We start from the raw sequence: 23,156 nt of genomic DNA on the forward strand, positions 1-23,156 counted from the left end.
TTTGTTTATGAAGAGGTATTCACTTAAAACTAAAACTGATACAAACCATGCCAACAATGTGACGGTGACCCGGAACCAATGTTGGTGCCTTCGCAAATCAGGATCTCAAGCTCGTTGACTCCTTGACCCAACGCCTAGAGAGTAGCGAACTTGGAATAATGAGGACGCCACAAACGAATGTGCAAGTTCGCTTGATAAATTGGGATGAACGCTAGAAGGAATACATTGATAATGTTGTCGGCCCGTCCCGGGTCGACCACGTCCGAAGAAGCCCAGAGGAACCTCACCAGGCCAATAGCCGGGCCACAATGGAAAATGTCGAAAGGCCTCATCCAGCCAAGGACCGAGCCATGGCTGAGAGGCCCAGGGCCGATCCACTCGGCCGGGACTCGGCCGACGCCCGGGAGGCCGAGGACGCTCCACTCGGCCAGCGCTCGGCCGGTGCCCGGGAGGCCGAAGATGCTCCGCTCGGCCGGCGCCCGGGAGGCCGAGGACGCTCCACTCGGCCAGCGCTCGGCGGCGCTTGGGAGGCCGAGTGCCCCTTGCTCGGCCGGCCCCCGGGAGGCCGAAGATGTTCTGCTCGGCTGGCGCCCGGGAGGCCAAGGACGCTCAACTCGGCCAGCGCTCGACCGGCGCTCGGGAGGCCGAGTGCCCCTCGCTCGGCCGGCGCCCGGGAGGCCGAAGATGCTACACTCAGCCGGTGCCCGGGAGGCCGAAGATGCTACACTCAGCCGGTGCCCGGGAGGCTGAAGACGCTCTACTCGGCCGGTGCTCGAGAGACCGAGGCTCACCTTACTCAACCTCCACTCGGCCAAGGGGTCTTCAAACCACCCCTTGGTCTTCTATAAATACAAGGGTCCCTCCCTTGATCTAGGTAATCCAAAATTGAGTACTGAAACGTTGCTGAACTCATACCTCACTCGTTTCTCTGAAGCTTCGGCCCTCTAAACACCTAATCCTCTACAGCCCGCCTCAATCCTCCCACTGTTGAGCGTCAGAGAGGTAAACAGAGGCACCCCCTTTGTTTCCCCTTTGTAGTTCACGTGTTCTTTCTCTCATTTCAGGTGTTTGGACGAGGCAAGCATCACCAACAGCTAAGGGACGACTTGGATACCAAGTCCGACACGCTCGAGCCCGAACGCGACCACTTGGTCCGGCCTTGGGTCGAACCGTTTGGGGCTCCTAAATAATTGTCCGAAAAGGAGCGATAACATTTTGGCGCTAGAAGGAGGGTATCTCCTAACCTTGGCAACGCATTCTCTCTACCACTTCATCTCTTCCCTATGACATACAAAGACTCTCACTAAATGAGTCACGTGCCAGCCACCTCCGCGGGCACCCGAGCGACTAGCTCGAGGTACGGCCTTAGGAATCTAGCGCACCGCCTAAGAGGGCAACCTCGTGATAACGAGTGTCCGCCCCAAGACTCGGCGGCCGACCTGGAGGCCACTCTCCGAGAGGACACGGCCTGGAGGCTCGCCGATCTCCTAGACAGCCTAGGTGTGGATGGCGCGCTCATTGCTAGCTTCCTCGGCTACGACGTCGAGGGTGGTCCCAGCCACGGCGACTCCGATCCCGACTACGAGGGGGAGTCGAGGACCGAGGAGGCAACCCCTAGCTTCGTGCGCTCCCGGTCCGAAAGGACGAAGGATGTCACAGCCGGTCCGGACCCGCCGACGCGACAATGCTTGCGCTCCCTGTCTTGAGGGCTTGCCCCCCTTGGTTTCAAGACATGGCCGAACGTGGCCCCTCGTCGAGGAGAGAGCCGTCCCCGGTGATGACAGGGCCGATAGCTGAGACGCTCGTCGGACGGCCCGACCAAGAGTCGCATCGCCCCATCAAGCGTGAAGCGGGGATCTAAGGGAACGCTTGACGACACAGAGGAACTCTCGAGGGGAGGACCTCCGTTAGAGGCTTAACTCTCGAAGGGACATGCTCCCTGCTGCCACTATTGGCCGACCCCAGGCCAACGTCGGGGACCAAGCGTCCAATGAGCGCCAACAAGCGACTCCCGTGGCCCTGTTGGTCAGCCCTGCCAATGGGCTTGACATGGTGACGATGATCCAGAGCCTCCAAAACCAGATCATTGAGATGAGGGAGTCGAGAGGACAGAGGCGGTATGGTGGGATCGAGGAATCTTACTCTCCCTTTGTCGCTCAAATCCTAGCGCAGCCGTGCATCGGGAACTTCAAGCTACCTTCCATCCCTCCTTATGACGGACGGACGGACCCGAACTTCCACATCCAACATTACGAGACGTGGATGTCGATGCAAGGACAGTCGGACGCCACCCTGTGCCAAGCATTTAGCCTGACCCTCTTCGGGTCTTGATTCGAATGGTTCCAAAGTCTGAAACCGGAAAGCATCCTGTCCTTCCGAGCCCCTCAGAGTGGCATTCCTCGCTCGGTTCGCCACGCTAGTGGCACAAAAGAAGTCAAAGACATACCTCTTGTCCATCCGGCAAGAGAGAGGAAAGACATTGAGGCAGTACCTCGCTCGCTTCACCGAGGAATCCCACAAAGTGGAGGGGTTTGACGATAAGGACGCCATTACGGCGATTACTGAGGGGGCTCGCACAAGCGACTTCCTCAAATCCATAGTCGGAAAGGTCCCAAGGGACATGGCGGAACTCATGGCGAGAGCCCGCGCTTACATGTGGATCGAGGACTACCTCGATGGCCGGGATGGTCGAGAGGCTGATGAACGAGGCAGCTGTCGTCGTGACGGCCAAGGCGAAGATCACCCCGCCCTTGAAAGAGGAGGAACGAAGGAGGCCAGACCCCTAACGGTCGCTCCCTTCCCGGGCCGAGGCCTTCGCATGTCGACAGCTTTTGGAAGTTCTCGGCATTCACCCCTCTCAACGCCCCGCAAGAGCGGATCTTGGCTTTGCACCGCAACAAGCTAGGAAGCCCCGCTCCTCTGACAAGTTCTGTGAGTACCACCAATATCACGGGCATCTGACCTCCGAATGCTACCAACTCAAGCGTCAGATTGAAGCCCTCTTCCAGGATGGGAAGTTGAAAGAGTATATCCTCTGTACAATCGGGACTACCGCGAGAGGTGGAGAGCGCCCGCGGCATGAGAAGAAGGGTCAAGCAACGGTCACTGTCACCGACCGGACAACAGATGACGATCCGGAAAGCTCGCAAATGCACATCGTGGGCTCGATCATGGGAGGCCCCGTACTCGGGGACTCCAGCACACAAAGGAAGAAGTACGTGAGGGATGTCTTTCAACGGAAGATCGCTCACCAAATCAACCACACCTACGAGGTTCCGCCCCTGTCCCCCTTCGAGACTATGTTTTTCACCAACCAAGAAGCGGTGCGTATCCTGCACCCGCACTACGACACGATTGTCGTCTCGGCACCGATCGCCAATAACCTCGTCCGGAGAATTCTGATAGACAACGGCAGCTCGGCCGACATTATCTTCAAATCAGCTTTGGACAGGATGAAGGTGGCCGGGCTAAGGCCGACCCCGATCTCGACCTCACTCTTCGGCTTCTTCGGGGAGAGGGTGATGACGGAAGGTACCATCGACCTTCCGGTAACATTCGGGACACCGTGGGGAATCGAGGTCACTCACATCGTGTCATTCCTGGTGGTGGATCAACCGTCTGCCTACAACATAATCATTGGCCGCCCCACTCTGAACAGATTGAAGGCCATAACCTCAATATATCACTTGATGATGAAATTCCCGACCGCAAAGGGAATCGCCGTAATGATGGGAGACCAATCGATGGCTAGGATGTGCTACATACGAGGGGTGGACGGAAAAGGGAAATGGAGAGATGATTAGCACCATCTACCGACCCGAGGATAAGAATGGTGAAGTCAGGACGGTGGCATCGAGCTCGAGAATTTAGGTGGGCTCACGATCACGCTCGAGTCGACAACAAATAAAGCTCGCCGCCAATTTCCTTCCACATTTTCGTTATTTTCAAATTTCTTCAAGACAATCTTATTCGAGGCCGATAGGCCGTTGAATGTAATTTCATTTACTTTTACAAAATACGAGACTATGAACTGCGTTCCACCTTTCATGTTTCATTTCACATTTATCAAAATTTCTAGGCTCCTCTACGAGTACCCAAGAAACTCGGAGGGCTAATGGGGAACAATACTCAATGAAAACCTTAAAAATAAAAAACAATTATATAACAAAGTCTCAAGGGGCCGACGATTAGGCCGGAGGTCCCAAAGAGAAACAATCTTCATACACGAGTCCACTTACTATTCCCCGTGTCGACTTTGCACGTAACCCCTCGAGTTGAGTTCACTCCTCGAGTCGAGTCAAGAGTCCACGAATTGGCTGAAAAGTCCTCGTGTCGACTCCACACGTAACTCCCCGAGTTGAGTTCACTCCTCGAGTCGAGTCCCGAGTCCACGAGTCGACTAGCTAGTCACTGTGTGAACTCTACGATTGACTCCCCGAGTTGAGTTCACTCATCGAGTAGAGTCCCGAGTCCACGAGTCGACTAGCTAGTCACCGTGTGAACTCTACGCCTAACTCCTCGAGTTGAGTTCACTCCTCGAGTCGAGTCCTGATTCCACGAGTCGACTAACTAATCCTCGTGTCGACTCTACGTGGAACTCCTCGAGTCGAGTTCACTCCTCGAGTTGAGTCCCAAGCCCACGAGTCGACTAGCTAGTCACCGTGTGAACTCTACGCCTAACTCCTCGAGTTGAGTTCACTCCTCGAGTTGAGTCCTGAGTCCATGAGTCGACCAACTAGTCCTCGTGTCGACTCCACAAGTAACTCTTCGAGTTCAGTGCACTCCTCGAATCGAGTCCCGAGTCCACAAGTCGACTAGCTAGTCACCATGTGAACTCAACGCCTAACTCCTCGAGTTGAGTTCACTCCTTGAGTCGAGTCCTGAGTCCACGAGTCGACTAACTAATCCTCGTGTCGACTCTACACGTAACTCCTCGAGTCGAGTTCACTCCTCGAGTTGAGTCCAGAGCCCACGAGTCAACTAACTAGTCCTCGTGTCGCCTCTACGCGAGACTCCTCGAGTTGAGTTCGCTCCTCGAGTCGAGCCCCGATCCACGAGTCGACTGACCAGTCCTCATGTTGACTCTACGTATAACTCCTCGAGTTGAGTTCACTCCTCGAGTCGAGCCTGAGTCCACGAGTCGACTAACTAATCCTCGTGTCGTCTTTATGCATGACTAGTCGAGTTGAGTTTACTCCTCGAGTTGTGTCACAAGCCGACGAGTCGACTTACAAGTCCTCGGGTCAAACACGCAGGACTTCTTGAATCACCAATCAACGATAGACTCACAAGTCTCGATGACAAATCTACATGCTCTCCTACAAGCAACAGAAAAATCGTCCCTAACGACGTGCTTCAGTCGCCCCTAATGGCGTACCAAAATTTGCTCTACGACGCTCTCGTGAGAGTAAGAATGGGCCAATTGAGTCCCCAAACGTGACACGCGCGCCGTGGCGCCACGCTCACAAGAGCACAAGACTCGACCCAAGAGACTCAACCCGATAATGCGACCAGCGCACTAAGGTGCCACACTCGCCGGGGGAACAAGTCTACACCTAACTCCGCCTGTCACATGACATGCGCACTTAAGGGTGCCACGCTCATAAGGTGGTGTGGTCACGCTCGTCGCCCAGCTCGTGCGCCCATAGGCACCGAGTCACATATGGGTTTCAAAGGCATGCGCCCGCCAGACGAAACTGGTCTAGCCAGCGTCCACGGAAAACCTGGTCACACAATGTGGCACCGAGGCCCCTCGAGGCCCAAGACGTGCAAATCGATTACGCCTTCATTGGTAAATCGAAAAAATAAGACGTGCATTAACAAGACGTGCGAATCGATTACGCCTTCATTGGTAAATCAAGAAAATAAGACGCGCATTAACAAGAGTGTGAATCGACTATGCCTTCATTGGTAAATCGAGAAAATAAGACGCGCAATAACAAGACGTGCGAATCGACTACGCCTTCATTGGTAAATCGAGAAAATAAGACGCGCATCGACAAGACGTGTGAATCGATTACACCTTCATTGGTAAATTGAGAAAATAAGACGTGCCTCAACAAGACGTGCGAATCAATTACGCCTTCGTTGGTAAATCAAGGGGATGATACATACACCAACAAAATCGTGCAAATCTATTATGCTAGCAAGTCGAGAAAATAAGACGCGTAAAAACGAAAGACAACCAAAGCTTTCCCTCGTGACGCAGAAAAGCCATCGCTCGTGATGCCCCAAAGATGTCCCTCATGACACACCAAAGCCGTCCCTCGCGATGCACTAAAGCCTCTCTACGGCGCACTCACAAACTCGACAGTGTTCGTCCCAAGTCCGCGCGTCGGCGCAACTATTGAGTTTCCACTCGACCCACGCTCGATCGAAAACTCGGGGGGCTAATGTTGTCGGCCCATCCCGGGTCGACCAGGTTCGAAGAAGCCTGGAGTAACCTCACCCGGCCAACGGCTGGGCCACAATCGAAAAGGCCGAAAGGCCTCATCTGGCAAAGAACCGGGCCATGTCCGAGAGGACCAAGGCCGGTCCACTCGGCCAGGACTCGGCCGGCGCCCGGGAAGCCGAGGATGCTTTACTCGACCAGTGCTCGGCCAGTGCTCGAGAGGCCGAGTGCCCCTCGCCCGGTCGGCGCCCGGGAGGCCGAAGATGCTCCGCTCAGCCGGCGCCCGGGAGGCCAAGGACGCTCCACTCGGCCAGCGCTCGGCCGGCGCTCGGGAGGCCGAGTGTCCCTCGCTCGGCCGGCGCCCGAGAGGCCAAAGATGCTTCACTCGGCATGCTCCCGGGAGGCCAAGGACGCTCCACTCGGCCAGCGCTCGGCCGGCGCCCAGGAGGCCGAAGATGCTCCACTCGGCCGGCGCCCGGGAGGCCGAGGACGCTCCACTCAGCCAATGCTCGGCCGGCTCCCGGGAGACTAAAGACGCTCCACTCGGCCGGTGCTCGAGAGGACGAGGCTCACCTTACTCAACCTCCACTCGGCCAAGGGGTCTTCAAACCACCCCTTGGTCACCTATAAATACAAGGGTCCCTCCCTTGATCCAGGTAATCCAAAATTGAGTACTGAAACGCTGCTGAACTCATACCTCATTCGTTTCTCTCAAGCTTCGGCCTTCTAAACACCTAATCCTCTACACCCCTCCTTAATCCTCCCAATGTTGAGCGTCGGAGAGGTAAACAGAGGCACCCCCTCTGTTTCTCCTTTTTATTTCACGTGTTCTTTCTCTCATATCAGGTGTTTGGACGGGACAAGCATCACTGACAGCTAAGGGAGGACTTGGGATACCAAGTCCGACACGCTCGAGCTCGAACGCGACCACTTGGTCCGGCCTTGGGTCGAACCGTTTGGGGCTCCTAAATAGTTGTCCGAAAACGAGCGACAACAGATAAGTTCAGAAGTTTCTTTAAGAAACAAAGAGAATTCTCACACTTTTTTTGTATAAAAAACGTACTCTGCCTTTCTCATTCATTAAACCTTCTTAAATAAGGAAAATACAAAGCAAATTCGGAGTTCCTGGTTGCCCTAAATTAAATGGGCCTAGAAGACATCATTTAGGCCTAATAACATTAAAATTAAAAGGCTAACTTAATACCTAACACAGATAAGCTTCATTTAACATAAATAAAGCCCAAAAACAATTTAAAAAGACTCCAGCTGAACCCATTTTTTTTGCTACGAAAATAACAAATATATAACTCAAACAGTAATAACTAAAATGGGTCTTCTTCAATAACAACTTGAATAATCAGTGTTGTCGCTCGTTTTCGGACAACGATTCAGGAGCCCCAAACGGTTCGACCTAATGCCGGACCAAGTGATCGCGTTTGGGCTCAAGCGTGTCGGACTTGGTATCCCAAGTCTTCCCTTATCTGTAGATGATGTTTGCCTCGTCTCAATACCTGAAAAGTGGGAATAGAGAGTGTGAACTACAAAGGGGAAACAGAGGGGGTGCCTCTGTTTACCTCTCCGACGCTCAACATTAGTACGATTGAGGTGGGTAAAAGAGGTTAGGTGTTTAGAGAGTCGAGTCTTGAGAGAAACGAGTGAGTTATGAGTTCAGCAGCGTTTCAATACTCAAATTCGGATTACCTGTCACGAGGGGTCAAGCCTCAAATTTATAGGCGACCAAGGGACGTTTTGAAGGCCACTTGGCCGAGTGAAATTGAGCCGATCATTGGCTGAATGAGGCTCACTCGGCCAATGGTCGAGAGAAGTTGAGTCGGCCATTGGCTGAATGAGACTTGATCGGCCAATGGCCGAGCAAGAAGCTCGGGTCGGATGAAGTTGACTCGGCCCTCGGCCGAGAGAAGCGCCCGGGCCGGGAGAAGGTTCACTCGGCCATTGGCCGAGTGAACGGTTGGGCCGGATGAAGTTGACTCGGCCCTCGGCCGAGTGAAGCGCCTGGGCCGAGAGAAGGTTCACTCAGCCGTTGGCCGAGTGAAATGCTGGGCCGGATGAATTTGACTCGGCCCTCGGCCGAGTGAGACGCCTGGGCCGGGAGAAGGTTCACTCGATAATTGGCCGAGCGAACTGTTGGGCCGGATGAAGATTCACTCGGCCCTTGGCCGAGTGAACTGCTTGGGCCGGCCAATGGCCGAGTGAACCTGGGCCGGCCATTGGCTGGGTGAGTCTTGATCGGCCATTGGCCGAGTGAAAGGCCTGGGCCGGCCGATGGCCGAGCGAATTAGGCCGGCCATTGGTCGGGCGAGCTTGTCCGGCCATCCGAAAGGTCGATCGCGTCGTCGGATCTCGTCGGGCCGATAACATTAGCCCCCGAGTTTGCCACCGGGCGTAGCCCGTGTGGTAAACTCAAGCGAGCTCCGCCCTTTGTCGTCTCGTCGGACCACCTTGCGTTGAATTGGTAAGCCGTTCTCTTTTAACTTTATTTTATTCGCTTTTCCGAAGTCTTTTCTCGCTACACGTACTCATGGGGTCCCCCAATCACCTGTCGCCACGTGGGACCCTGAGGACATTTTCACTTTCTTCCTTGATAATTCGCACGAAACCATAGACGACCTCTTAGACCAATTATCACCGCCTCCCATTGATCACCAATTCCTCCCGACTTTGGGCTTGGATTTCTCCGGCCGGGCGACGATGGGCTCGGGCGAGAATGACTTTTCCATCGTGGACGCGTGGTTGGCTGGTGAGGACTCCCATCCGGGGGCCGGCAGCGCTATCGCGCTGCCAGGACCGGCCGAGAAAACCCCGGGCGACGCAGAGGAGGCGCCGGGCGAAGCGCGCGCCGAGGACGTGTAGTACAGCCGGGACGAGTTCCCCCCGGACAAGGCGAGCGTGGGGAAGGTCTCGGGCGGCCTGGGCAACGAGCGCGCAGACGAGGAGGGGTGCCCAGGGGCGTCTCAGCGAGCCGTGCCCGACAGATCCGGCCGAAACGCGTGCCGAGGGAGACCCCTCGCTGGGTGTTGGCGATGCCGAGGGCTGCGCGTGACGGGCGGGGCCGTGTCCGGCAAGGAGCGTGCCGGAGGTGACGTGTCGGGGCCGACCGAGGATGGCTGGGCAGGTTCCGGCGCCGGAGAGAAGATGCGTCGGCTGGGCGGTGCCAAGGGGCCGCACGCCAGGAGGGGCTGCGTTCGGCCATGAGCGCGTCGGAGATGACGCGCCGGCGCCGGTCGAGGTCGGCCGGGCAGGTGCCGACGCCGGAGATGAGCAGCGCCGGCCGGGCAACGTCGGTCGGAAGGTGGCGGCTGAGGCGCTGTTCGTCCAAGCCCTAGGGGCTGGTGGGCTAGGGCTGCGCGAGGACAGCCCACCCGGTCACGGGCCGAGCCGTGCTGCCGGGCCGGAGGGATGCGTCCACAGGCCAGGGAGACGCGCCATTGGACCGGGGGAGAGCCAATGAGGTCCAGACGGCCTGGGCGCGCGAGGGAGTGCCCCAGCCGGGCCTGATGCCTGGGAGTCGGGCCTTGCTTGGCACGGCGCTGGTGGGGCCGGCCCAATGGACTTGGGCGCTCAACATGGGGGCCCGGATGGGCCCATCGGGCAGAATGCACGTGAAGGGGCTCGTCCGACCGGGCCAAGCGCGAGCGAGGAGGACTTTTTGACCGGCACGGGCGCGGGCGACGAAAAACGATTGACCGGTGTTGAAGGCTCAGCGAACCCGGAAGACTCAGGTGAGTTCCTTCTATTTCGTTTGCCTACGGCCGAGGTGCATACCTTGACCGCCCGAGAGGAGGAGCGCGCCTCATCATTCCCCATCAGGGAATCGGTGATTCGAGGTGGCTTTGACTGCTCCGGAGTCGACTTCTCGAGCTCCCTCACTCGCAAGCTTCAGAGGCTTGAGGAAGCGATTTCAATCCCGTTATCCGTATCGCTCTTGCGACCACTACCCGACGACCTTCCGACTCATCCGCAAAGGGGATCTGCCGCTATCCACGAGGCGAGCCTCCGTGGGGGGTTACGGCTGCCTTTCCAACCCGTGATCCAAGATCTCTTGGTTCGACTGAATGTCCATGCGGCGCAGATGTCTCCATCTTTCTACCATGTGGTGGCGGCATGCCACATGATGCTTCACCGAGCGAATGGCCGGGCCGTGACGGCCGACGACATCAAGAACCTTGTGTCCGTATGCGACGTCCCCGGGAAGCCTGGCTTCTACAAGGTCCAGCATCGCAAGCGTTTCCCCATACTCACCAAGCTATCTTCCAAGCATCGTTACCCCTGGGTGTGGGTATCCGAATCCGCCTTTGGGGCGGCGCCTCTCGTTTTTGGCCATGCGGCCGAATTCTCGGCCGACCGCGGCACTGAGAGCTCTGAACTCGCGCTTGTGGTTGGAGTCGTTCCGCACTCGAGGCGACAAGGGTCGCTCTTTGAATCCCCGGACCTAATGGAGACTACCGGATGGTTCGTGCCTGGCGATGAAGCCCCCCAATATCCTGGCCTTGGCGCGGAGGTTGTGGAGGACCCCGAATCTGAGGCGTGGGGTTCGTCTGCTCCTCTCCCCGACGTGGAGGGTATCAACCATACATATGCTTTTGTGCTATCGTTGCTTTCTGTTGTTTACGCTTAATGTTTATGCTTTAGTCGATTGACGTCTTTTCTTTTCCTTTTTGGCAGATACCATGGTCCGAGATCATTCGCGTGCGTGGGTGCCAAGGATAGAACCAACTGCCGAAGCTGTGGCCGCGGCTCGTTCTCGAGTGGAGGCCCGTCGCAGAGGATCACCATCGCAGGCGAGGAACGAGGCGATCTCTTCGAACAAGCGACCGTCGTCGTTGATCTCCCTCGGTTCACTCCGACCATAAGCATGCTCATACGTCGGCAGCGTCAGACGGCATGGATTCGATGCTCCTAGCGGAGGTGGCGGAGCTGAGAGGCCAATGTTCCCAGGGGATCCTTGAAACCTCCCTGCGAGACTTCAAGGGTATGCTGACGACGAGCGACCTCGACTACTTCCTAAACGGAATCAGCGACGCTCGAAAGGTATGACCCGCTTGTTTGACTTACATGCAGCCATTATACTTATTCTGATTGCACGTACACCACCCTCTTTCGCAGATGCTCGCGCATCAAGAACGAGGCGACCGCATTCTCCAAAACCTGTTGCGGCGAATGCAGATCATGAAGAGGGACATGGAGAGTGTGGCAGCCGACCACGTTGCCGCTCTAGTGGGGGTTCGGACTGCCCAAGAGTTTCAAGCGCTCGAGGAGGAGTCGAAGCGAACCCGCGAGGAATTGACGGTCGAGAGATCATTGCGTGTGGCAGAACAGGCGTCTCGGGAGAAGGCGGAGCAAGCGGCCGACACTTTCGTGGGGGAGACGAAGAAACTTCAAGTGGCGCTCTCAGGCCGAGACGAGGAGCTGAAGATCATTCACGCTCGACTGTCGGCGAGCGAGATCTCCCGCGTCAAGGCAGAGAGGGAGAGGGATTCTCTGCTAGTGGAGATGCAGACCCTCATCGAAGAGAAGGACGACGCCGTGCGATCCAAGGCAGACCTAGAGGATGATTGGGACCTCGCGTTGGAAGAGGCTCGTTATGCGGCGGCCGTACGGGTTCGAGACGCGACCGCGAAGGAGAACGCGTCTCGCGGGACCACCTTTTCCTTCTTCGATGCCATGTTTCCTCCTCTTGACAATGCGCCACAGGTGGATGACCCGCATCCCCAGATTCCCGTGGAGACGGCTTAGTCGACAAACCGCCCGCTCGACGGAGAGGCCACCGATGGGTCGGGCGCCCCTTTCCCCGAGAACGATGAGGAGCAGATCGACTTCGGTTCCGAGTAGTCGGCTTTATTTTGGTTTCCCGCGCACTTGTTTAGCGCTTGCCTTGTTTTTCTCCTTTCGGATATTTGTTATAATTTCTTTTGTTGGATACTTGTCGTATTTCCTTTTCGTTCTGTTGGGTTGTTTATGCAACATTGCTTGCTTTAGCTAAAGCTTTTTCCGGTTTATCATGCGTCTTATTTTTGTCGATTTACTATGCTTAGCGTAATCGATTTGCGCAATCCGATTATGCGTGTCTTACGACCCCCGGTTTACTATATCTAGCGTAACCAGTTTGCACGGCTTAGTGCCACACCTGGCGGCGAGGTTTTCCGCGGACGCTGGCTAGACCAGTTTCTTAGGACGGATGCGAGTCTTTGTCGTTCATTAGTGACTCGCTGCCTATCGACATGTGCGAGCTGAGCGGCTATCGCGTCCACCTTCCGGCACGTACGCTACCTGTCGGCGTACGCGTTGTGTGCCAGAATGGGCTTGAGGCGAGAATAGTTCCCAGCGAGTGCGATACCTGTCGGTACGCGTATCGCGTTTTGGGTTTTGGCTGCCAAGATCAACGGTCCAGTGTGCGGACGCGATCAGTCGATGCCCCGCTACCTATCGGCGTGCGAGGCGTGGAATCGTGCGAGAGCGTCGCGCGAAAGATGTGTAGGGTCAGAGGTCCGGTGCGCAGATCCGACCCGTTGACGTTTCGCTACCTCTTGGTGTGCGAAGCGTTAAATCGTGCGAGGGCGTCGCGCGAAAAATGTAAAGAAGATGGAATAGTTAAAAATTACATTCCCAGGCCATTGGCCTTATTTGAAATTTGAAATTGTCTTTCGCTAAAATCGGAAATAAGACGAAAATAATTAAACATAAAGAAGACGGGAGCGGGCTTCTATTGGTAGTATTTCCGCAGGTGATCCGCGTTCCACCGGTGGGTGAACACGAGCCCCTTTAGGTTCTCGAGCTCGTATGTGCCGTTGTGTATGGCTCGGCGCACGCGGTACGGGCCTTCCCAGGTTCGGCCCAGAACTCCTGTCCCCTCACTTTGGTGTTTTGGAACACCCTTCTAAGGACAAGGCTTTCGTCGGCTAATTTCCGCAGCTTGACCTTGGAATTATAGTACTTCTCGACCTTTCTCTTCTGTGCAGCAAGACGGGTGAGTGTGTCCGCCCTCTTCTCGTCTATGAGGTCTAGCTCGAGCCTGATTGCTTCGTTGTTGGCGGCTTCTTCGTACTCTTCGATGCGAAAGGTTGGCAGCTTGGTCTCGACAGGTACCACGGCCTCGATACCGAATGCAAGAGCGAAAGGGGTTTCGCCGGTCGAGTTCCGCGTGGTGGTCCGGTATGCCCAGAGGACTATGGGAAGCTCTTTGGCCCAAGCCCCCTTTCTCTCTTCCAGCTTCTTCTTCGGGTTCTCTTTGATTGTCTTGTTGACCGCCTCGACCTGACCGTTGGCTTGAGGATGGCGGGGAGAGGAGAAAGTGATGAGAATCGAGGAGCTAAAGTGGATGCAAGTGATCAAGGAGCTCAAATGGATACAAGTGGACCTGAGATGACTAAAAGAAAACTTTCAAGTGGTCCATTAAGTTTGCCTAGTGGGCCTCTCACAAGGTTTAAGGCCAAACAATTCAAAGAGGCTCTAAATGGGCTGATTCAACAAGTTAGTTCATTTGGGCCCAAAGTTGAGGCAAATCTAAAGCAAGAGAGCCTAATTACAATGATTAAGGTTCTACAAGAGTAATCAGAATGTCTAGGTTGTTTTTAGGCATTGGATCCACATTTCTAACAATAAATAAGGCTGTTCACTCTTTTGGGAGTTACTTTTGTAACCACTCAGAATAGTTGGACGAATTTGGGGTGTTTATACCCATTTAGTGTGTTGTTTTGTGTGTTTTTATGTCAAAAACCTTTCAGTGTCAATGTTATAAGGGCTGAGAGTTATTTGCATTCAGATTTCAGCTTTTATTACTAGTGTCTTAAATGTTGTTTTTAGAGCTGTTGGAGCAAAACGTTTTTGGCTGATTGTAAAGCCTCTCCAAGGCTATAAATAAGTGTTTAGGAGAATGTAATAAGGGACAATTCCCCTTTGAATGAAATATATGTGAGTTTGAATCTTTCTTGTTCTTGAAAAGACTTTTTGAACTTATCAAGTTTTCTTGTGGCGTTCAGCAACTTGACTTATCATCTTGATTCTTAAGTGATCATCTTGAGTATCTTGGTGTGGCGTCATATATATTGTAGGCTTGGTTCTTATCTCTCTAGATATTGGGTCAAGTCTCAACATTCTAGTCCTTTGCAGATCTTGGGGTCTTTTTCCAATCATTGTTATTGGGTCTTATCACATTTGTTGGTAAGGATCATATCATTTGGTATCAGAGCTTGGGTTCTAAGGAAAAGTTTGTCTATCCTTGTTTTTAATTTCGTTTTGTTTTATTTAAAGTAAAAAAAAAAACACAAAAAACAGAAAAAAGTAGGTTTTCTTCATTTTTTTACCAGCTTCAGTTTTCTTTGTTTTTGTATTCTTATTATTATATTAAAAAAAAGGCAAAAAAAGAAGGAAAAAAAAAGACAAAAAAAAAGACAAAAAAAAAAAAGAAAAGCCAAATGAAGAAAGAATTCAGTCTATCGTTGTAGTATTTTTGTTTGTTTTGTTTTATGGTCTGATTCTAGAATTGGTAATTGAGCATTTTAGTTTACGTAGTTTGGGTTGTTTATCTCATATCTTATCCTTTGCTTTTGAGTCTCGTGGTTTGTTGAGTTGTTTCACACATTGAATTGCTACTCGAAACACTTGTTGTTTACTTAGTCTGATTAAGAACAAAAGAAAACACTAGAGTGGAAAAAGGCAAGAGTGTGAGATTATTTGAGGGTAAAAGTCATTTTATTCTAAACACGAGTGTTGAGCGGATACATTATTGAGAGAAACACGTGAGCGAGTGTTTGTGAGGTCCTCTAACGGATACGTTTTTTTTAATTAAAATATATATATTTAAATGTCAGGAGACGAATCTGATCGTGGGAGATACGTACAACCACCACTTAATCGAAATCTTCAAATGGAGGCATTCGTGGCGTTGATGACGGAGAAGTTTGAGCAACTAAACACGAGGATTGATGGAATAGAAGGGATGGCAGCAAATCATGCACCAAATGTTCCCAATAGACGAGCACAAAGAGCTGAAGAAGAGGGTGATGTATCGGAAGGTGTTGAAGACGAGGCTGGTGAAGATGGTGGAGAAGGGCGTCAACATAACCGGGGCAGGTTTGGGCGTGGTAATGGGAATAGAGAAGCTAGGATGGGAAGGCCTGGAAGGGATGACGATTTGGGGAGTATAAAGGTGACAATTCCATCTTTTCAAGGGAGAAATGAACCAGAAGTCTATTTGGAGTGGGAGCAAATAATAGAGATGGTGTTCGAGTGTCATAACTACTCGGAGATGAAGAAGGTGAAGCTCGCCGCGATTGAGTTCACCGATTATGCCATAATATGGTGGGATCAGTTGTTGAAAGAAAGGAGGAGGAATGGAGAGCGCACGGTGGAGACATGGGAGGAGATGAAAGCCATCATGAGGAGGCGATTCATTCCAAGTTATTACCATCGGGAGTTGTACAACAAATTGCAGCGTCTAACTCAAGGAATAAAGAGTGTAGATGAGTATTTTAAGGAGATGGAGGTGGCAATGATAAGAGCAAACGTGGTGGAGGACAGAGAAGCAACGATGGCCAGATTCTTGCATGGACTAAATCGTGAGATAGCGGATGTCGTGGAGATGCAACATCACGTGGAGTTGACCGATATGGTGCACCAAGCCGTCAAAGCGGAGCAGCAACTAAAGTGAAGGAACATGGCTAGGAGAGGACCAAGTATGTCGTCAACAAATTCGTGGAGGGCAGCCTCTAGACGAGATGAATTTCAAGCAAACAAGCCTAAATTTGACACTTCGAAAAACGTCAAACAACAACCAGTGGCTACACAAGGTAACAAAGAGGCTAATTCTACTAAAACACGTGATATAAAGTGTTTCAAATGTAGAGGTTCAGGACATATAGCCAGCGAGTGCCCAAACAAGAGGGTTATGGTGATAAACGCACAAGGTCAGCTTGAGTCGGAGGATGAGGAAGATGAAGTAGATGAGGACATGCCACCGCTTGAGGATTGCAGCGATGGTGAATACCCAATCGATGGAGAACTATTAGTGGCGAGGAGAGCTCTTAGTGCACAAGTGAAGAAAGAAGAAAATAATCAGCGCGAGAATTTGTTTCATACTCGATGCTTCGTGAACCGGAAGGTGTGTAGTGTGATTATTGATGGAGGAAGTTGCATGAATGTCGCGAGCAATGAACTTGTCGAGAAATTGGCGCTGCCTACCTTGAAGCATCCATGACCCTACCGTCTTCAATGGCTTAATGATAGTGGAAACATCAAGGTGACAAAACAAGTTCTTGTGGCATTTTCGATTGGCAAGTATGAAGATCAAGTGCTTTGTGATGTGGTACCGATGGAAGCTTGTCACATGCTTTTGGGGAGGCCATGGCAATTTGATAGGAGGGTCTCACATGATGGTTTCACCAATCGATACTCTTTTACTCTTAAAGAGCAACCTGTTACACTTGTACCATTAAGTCCCAATCAAGTTCTTGCTGATCAATTGAAATTACAAACAAAAAGAGAAAAAGAAAAAGAAAAAGAAAAAGAAAAAGAAAGAGAAAGAGAAAAAGAAAAAGAAAGAGAAAAAGAAAGAGAAAAAGATGAAAAAAAGGAATTTGAAAAGAAAGAGAGAAACATGAGTGAAAAAGTTAGTCTCATGGCAAAAAAAAGTGAGATCAAGAGGGCATTATTCACCCATCAGCCCCTTATAGTACTCATGTATAAGGAGGCCTTTTTATGTACTGATGATCTTGCCGGATCTTTGCCGAGCAACGTTTTCTCTCTTTTGCAGGAAATTGTAGATGTGTTTCCGGAAGAGGTACCTCCTGGTTTACCTCCTATTCGAGGGATCGAACATCAAATCGACTTTGTTCCTGGCTCCACAATCCCAAATCGACCAGCCTATAGAAGTAATCCGGAGGAGACTAAGGAACTTGAGCGGCAAGTCAGTGAGCTAATGGAGAAGGGACATGTGAGAGAAAGCATGAGTCCGTGTGCTGTTCCGGTGATTCTAGTGCCGAAGAAGGATGGGACATGGAGAATGTGTGTTGATTGTCGAGCCATCAACAACATCACGGTAAAGTATCGACATCCTATTCCTCGTTTAGATGATATGCTGGATGAATTGCATGGATCGTGTGTGTTTTCTAAAATTGATCTTAAGAGTGGATATCATCAGATTAGAATGAAAGAAGGAGATGAGTGGAAAACTGCATTTAAGACAAAATATGGATTGCATGAATGGTTAGTTATGCCTTTTGGGTTAACCAATGCCCCGAGTACATTCATGAGACTTATGAACCATGTTTTACGTGCTTTCCTTGGACATTTTGTTGTTGTCTACTTTGATGATATTCTGATTTATAGCAAAAACCTTGAGGATCATGTTGCACATCTAAAATTGGTTTTAGAAGTTTTGAGGAAAGAAAGCTTATTTGGAAATCTTAAGAAATGTACATTTTGCACGGATAAGCTTGTGTTTCTTGGTTTTGTTGTAAGTGCTAAAGGGATTGAAGTTGATGAGGAAAAGGTGAAGGCAATTCACGATTGGCCAACGCCTACTTCGGTAAGTCAGGTAAGAAGTTTTCATGGTTTGGCTAGTTTTTATCGACGATTTGTTCGAGACTTTAGTAGCCTTGCAGCGCCGCTAACCGAAGTCATCAAGAAGAACATCCCATTTAAATGGGGAGCTGAGCAAGAAAAGGCATTCAGACTGATCAAGAAAAAATTAACTAATGCTCCTTTGCTTATTTTGCCTAACTTCACTAAAACGTTTGAAATTGAGTGTGATGCTTCAGGTTTAGGAATTGGTGGAGTTTTGATGCAAGAAGGAAGACCAATTGCGTATTTTAGTGAAAAGTTGAGTGGGGCAGCCCTGAACTATCCTACTTATGATAAGGAATTATATGCATTGGTGAGGACTTTGGAAAATTGGCAGCACTATCTTTGGCCTAAAGAATTTGTGATACATACGGATCATGAGTCGTTGAAGCATTTGAAGGGCCAACACAAATTGAATAGACGACATGCGAAATGGGTGGAGTTCATTGAAACATTTCCATATGTGATCAAATATAAGCAGGGTAAGGAGAATGTTGTGGCAGATGCATTATCTCGCAGGTTGCATGGCATGCCTCGCACAATTGTTTCAGATAGAGATGCGAAATTCTTGAGCTATTTTTGGAAAACGTTGTGGGGAAAGCTGGGAACAAAACTATTGTTTTCTACTACTTGTCATCCACAAACCGATGGGCAAACTGAAGTGGTAAATAGATCATTATCCACTTTGTTGCGTGCTATCATTCAAAAGAACCTGAAAGCTTGGGAAGATTGTTTGCCACATGTTGAATTTGCATATAATCGTAGTGTTCACTCTGCAACTAAGTTCTCTCCTTTTGAAATTGTTTATGGTTTTAATCCAATAACACCTTTGGATTTGATTCCTTTACCTATTGGTGAGCAAGTTAACTTGGATGGGAAAAAGAAGGCAGATCTTGTGAAACAGATTCATGAGAAGACAAGGCAAAACATAGAGCGACGGACTGAGCAATACGCAAAGAATGCCAACAAGAGCCGCAAGAAAGTGATTTTTGAGCCAGGGGATTGGGTTTGGTTGCACATGAGAAAGGAGCGATTCCCTGAGCAAAGGCGTTCCAAATTATTTCCAAGGGGTGACGGACCATTCCAGGTTCTGGAGCGCATCAATGACAATGCCTACAAGCTTGACTTACCTGGTGATGATTTGAGGACAAATCGCTTTCAAGAGGGGGAGAATGATGAGAATCGAGGAGCTAAAGTGGATGCAAGTGGTCAAGGAGCTCAAATGGATACAAGTGGACCTGAGATGACTAAAAGAAAACTTTCAAGTGGTCCATTAAGTTTGCCTAGTGGGCCTCTCACAAGGTTTAAGGCCAAACAATTCAAAGAGACTCTAAATGGGCTGATTCAACAAGTTAGTTCATTTGGGCCCAAAGTTGAGGCAAATCTAAAGCAAGAGAGCCTAATTACAATGATTAAGGTTCTACAAGAGTAATCAGAATGTCTAGGTCGTTTTTAGGCATTGGATCCACATTTCTAACAATAAATAAGGCTGTTCACTCTTTTGGGAGTTACTTTTGTAACCACTCAGAATAGTTGGACGAATTTGGGGTGTTTATACCCATTTAGTGTGTTGTTTTGTGTGTTTTTATGTCAAAAACCTTTCAGTTTCAATGTTATAAGGGCTGAGAGTTATTTGCATTCAGATTTCAGCTTTTATTACTAGTGTCTTAAATGTTGTTTTTAGAGCTGTTGGAGCAAAACGTTTTTGGCTGATTGTAAAGCCTCTCCAAGGCTATAAATAAGTGTTTAGGAGAATGTAATAAGGGACAATTCCCCTTTGAATGAAATATTTGTGAGTTTGTGTCTTTCTTGTTCTTGAAAAGACTTTTTGAACTTATCAAGTTTTCTTGTGGCGTTCAGCAACTTGACTTATCATCTTGATTCTTAAGTGATCATCTTGAGTATCTTGGTGTGGCGTCATATATATTGTAGGCTTGGTTCTTATCTCTCTAGATATTGGGTCAAGTCTCAACATTCTAGTCCTTTGCAGATCTTGGGGTCTTTTTCCAATCATTGTTATTGGGTCTTATCACATTTGTTGGTAAGGATCATATCAGAAAGTCTTGCTGATGCCCAGTTGTTCGCATATGTCCCGGAGGCGCGCATTATCGAATTGCTTTCCGTTGTCGGTCACAATCGATGCGGGGATCCTGAAGCGGTAGACGATGTTCTTCCAGATGAAGCTTGTCATGTTCGCCTCTGTGATCTTTGCTAACGGTTCGGCCTCTACCCATTTCGTGAAGTAATCGATAGCCACGATCGCGTGCTTGTACTGCCTTGGGGCCGTAGGCAGCTCACCGATGAGGTCGATTCCCCACTTCGCGAAGGGTCGAGGTACAATGATCGGGCACAATGGGGCCGGCGCTTGGCGTGGGACATGGGCAAACCTTTGGCATTTGTCGCATCTTTTGGCACACTCGTGGGAGTCCTTTTTCAAGGTAGGCCAAAAGTACCCAAGCCTTAGCAGCTTCAGGGCCAAAGACTGTCCGGCGGCGTGGTTTCCGCACACCCCTTCGTGCACCTCGCCGAGCGCTTTGTTTGCCTCCACCTTGGTCAGGCATCGGAGAAGGGGCATGGAGTATCCTCTCTTGAACAGGTTGTCTTCCCTCATCGTGTATTTTGGCGCCAAGCTTCTCGACTTTCTAGCCTCTTCTTTGTCTTCAGGGACGACTCCTCGCTTGAGGTATTCCACGAGTGGTGTGATCCATGAGGGGGGGAGTTCCGTCAACCACCCCTTCATTGCTTCTCGAGACGTAGGGCCGAGTTAGTACTTCTATTGGGACGCTGTCTTCTCCCTCTTCGTCTATCCCGGACGCAAGGCGCGCCAGGGTGTCGGCGTCAATGTTCGCCTCTTGGGGAACCTGGACTATCTCGAACCACGACAGGGCCTCTAGATTCTTCTGGGTCTTCGACAGATATGCGACCATGTTCGGCTCTTTTGCTGCATAGTCGCCCTTAACCTGGTGGTTCTCAATCAACTGTGAGACACAGTAGATGCTCATGAGGGCGCGTTAGTGAACTCGGCCATGAAGTCGGCGAGGGCTTGGCCCTTGATGGCGGTTCTTGGTTGAAACTCGACCCCCTACTCGCCCAGTTCTTGGGACCATATGGCCATTCGAGACGAGGTCCCTTTTTGTAAGGCCTTCTCGATGGGATGTCCCGTGCGTACCACGATTGGGTGCGCTTGGAAGTAAGGGCGAAGTTTTCTCGCGCTCATGACAAGGGCGAGGGACAATCTCTCGATTTCCAGGTATCGAGTTTCGGCGTCGAGGAGCGCCTTGCTGACGTAATAGATTGTCCATTGGACCTTATTTTCTTCGCGTACTAAGACTGCGCTCACGGCCCTGTCGGAAACCGCGAGGTAAACATATAAGGTCTCGCCGTCCTTTGGCTTTGCAAGGAATGGAGGGGAGCTGAAGTAAGCTTCATTTCTCGGAATGCCTCCTCGCACTCCGCCGTCCATACGAACCCGTCGGTCTTCTTCAGCGCCTTGAAGAACAGCTGGCACCTATCGGTGGTCTTGAAGACGAATCGCGTCAGGGCGGCGATTCTTCTTGTTAGACTTTGCACTTCTTTAACTTTTTGCGTCAGGGCTGTCTTCTCGAGATTAGCTTCGATCTCGCGGAGGCTCACCATGTAGCCTAGGAATTTTCCAGACTCAACCCCGAAGGCGCACTTGTTGGGGTTCAGCTTCATCTTGTAGCGCCGCAGGATTGTGAACATCTCCCTAAGGTCTCGGATGTGGTCGTGGGCTTTGAGGCTTTTGACTAACATGTTGTCCACGTAGACCTCCATTGTTTTTCCAATCGGTTTGGCGAACATCCGGTTCACCATCCTTTGATACATTGCTCCCGCATTTTTGAGGCCAAATGGCATGACCTTGTAGCAATAGAGTCCACGGTTCGTAACAAAGGTGGTTTTGATCTGATCCGGCTCGTGCATGCGGATCTGATTGTAGCCCGAGTAGGCGTCCATGAAGCTTAGCAGCTCATGGCCCGCCGTGGTATCCACGAGTTGCTCTATTCTCTGGAGAGGGAAGCTATCTTTCGGGCAGGCCTTGTTGAGGTCTTTGTAATCATTACAAATCTGCCACTTCTCGTTTGGCTTCTTTACCATGACGTCTGTAATTGGAGTCATCCAGGCCGGATGAGCGGTTTTTCCCTATCAGGATTCATGAGCACGACGCCGGCGCCAGCCCCCCGAGCGTTCGATGCGCCATCTACATGTAAGTCCCAGACCAGCCCTATCGGGTTAATGGTCCTCTTCTTCGACGACCAGTCGTGGTAGTTCTCCTTGTCTTCCTCGTTCTCGTTGTCTTTATTGCTCTCGTCTGTTGAGGGTGCGTTGGTGAATTCGGCCACAAAGTCGACGAAGGCTTGGCCCTTGATGGCGGTTATCGGTTGAAACTCGACCCCATACACGCCCAGTTCTTGGGACCATATGGCCATTCGAGACGAGGTCCCTTTTTGTAAGGCTTTCTCGACGGGATATCCCGTGCGCACCATGATCGGATGCGCTTGGAAGTAGGGGCGCAGCTTCCTCGCGCTCATGACAATAGCTAGAGACAATTTCTCGATTTCCGGGTATCGAGTCTCGGTGTCGAGGAGCGCCTTGCTAACGTAGTAAACCGGCCATTGCAACTTGTCTTCTTCGCGTATTAGAACTGCGCTCACGACCCTGTCGGAAACCGCGAGGTAGACGTACAAGGTCTCGCCATCCTTCGGTTTTGCATGGAACGGGGGGGAGCTGAAGTAGGTTTTCATTTCGCGGAACGCTTCCTCGCACTCTTTCGTCCACACAAACCCGTCGATCTTCTTTAATGCTTTGAAAAAATGGTTGGCACCTATCGGTTGCCTTGGAAACGAATCGCGTTAAGGCGGCGATCCTTCCCGTCAAACTCTGCACTTCTTTGACTTTCTGTGGCGACCTCATCTCTAAGATCGCCTTAATCTTCTCAAGATTAGCTTCGATCCCACGGCGGCTCACCATGTAGCACAAGAATTTTCCGGACTCAACCCCAAAAGCGCACTTATTGAGATTAAGCTCCATCTTGTAGCGCCGCAAGATCGTGAACATCTCCCTGAGGTCTCGAACGCGGTCAAGGGCTTTGAGGCTTTTGACTAGCATGTCGTCCACGTAGACCTCCATCGTTTTGCCAATTTGATTGGCGAACATTCGGTTCACCAAC

The 23,156-nt window shown here is 51.1% G+C and overlaps 1 pseudogene; it reads left to right on the plus strand.

The window, feature by feature from the left end:
* Nucleotides 1–11,293: 11,293 nt before the first annotated feature.
* Nucleotides 11,294–19,400, plus strand: LOC149384627 (uncharacterized; annotated as a pseudogene).
* Nucleotides 19,401–23,156: the final 3,756 nt, after the last annotated feature.

Source organism: Urtica dioica, chromosome 9 (genome assembly GCF_054948205.1).
Source record: "Urtica dioica subsp. dioica isolate 48M chromosome 9, U.dioica_male_clone48M_v1_H2, whole genome shotgun sequence".
NCBI classification, from domain to species: Eukaryota; Viridiplantae; Streptophyta; class Magnoliopsida; order Rosales; family Urticaceae; genus Urtica; species Urtica dioica.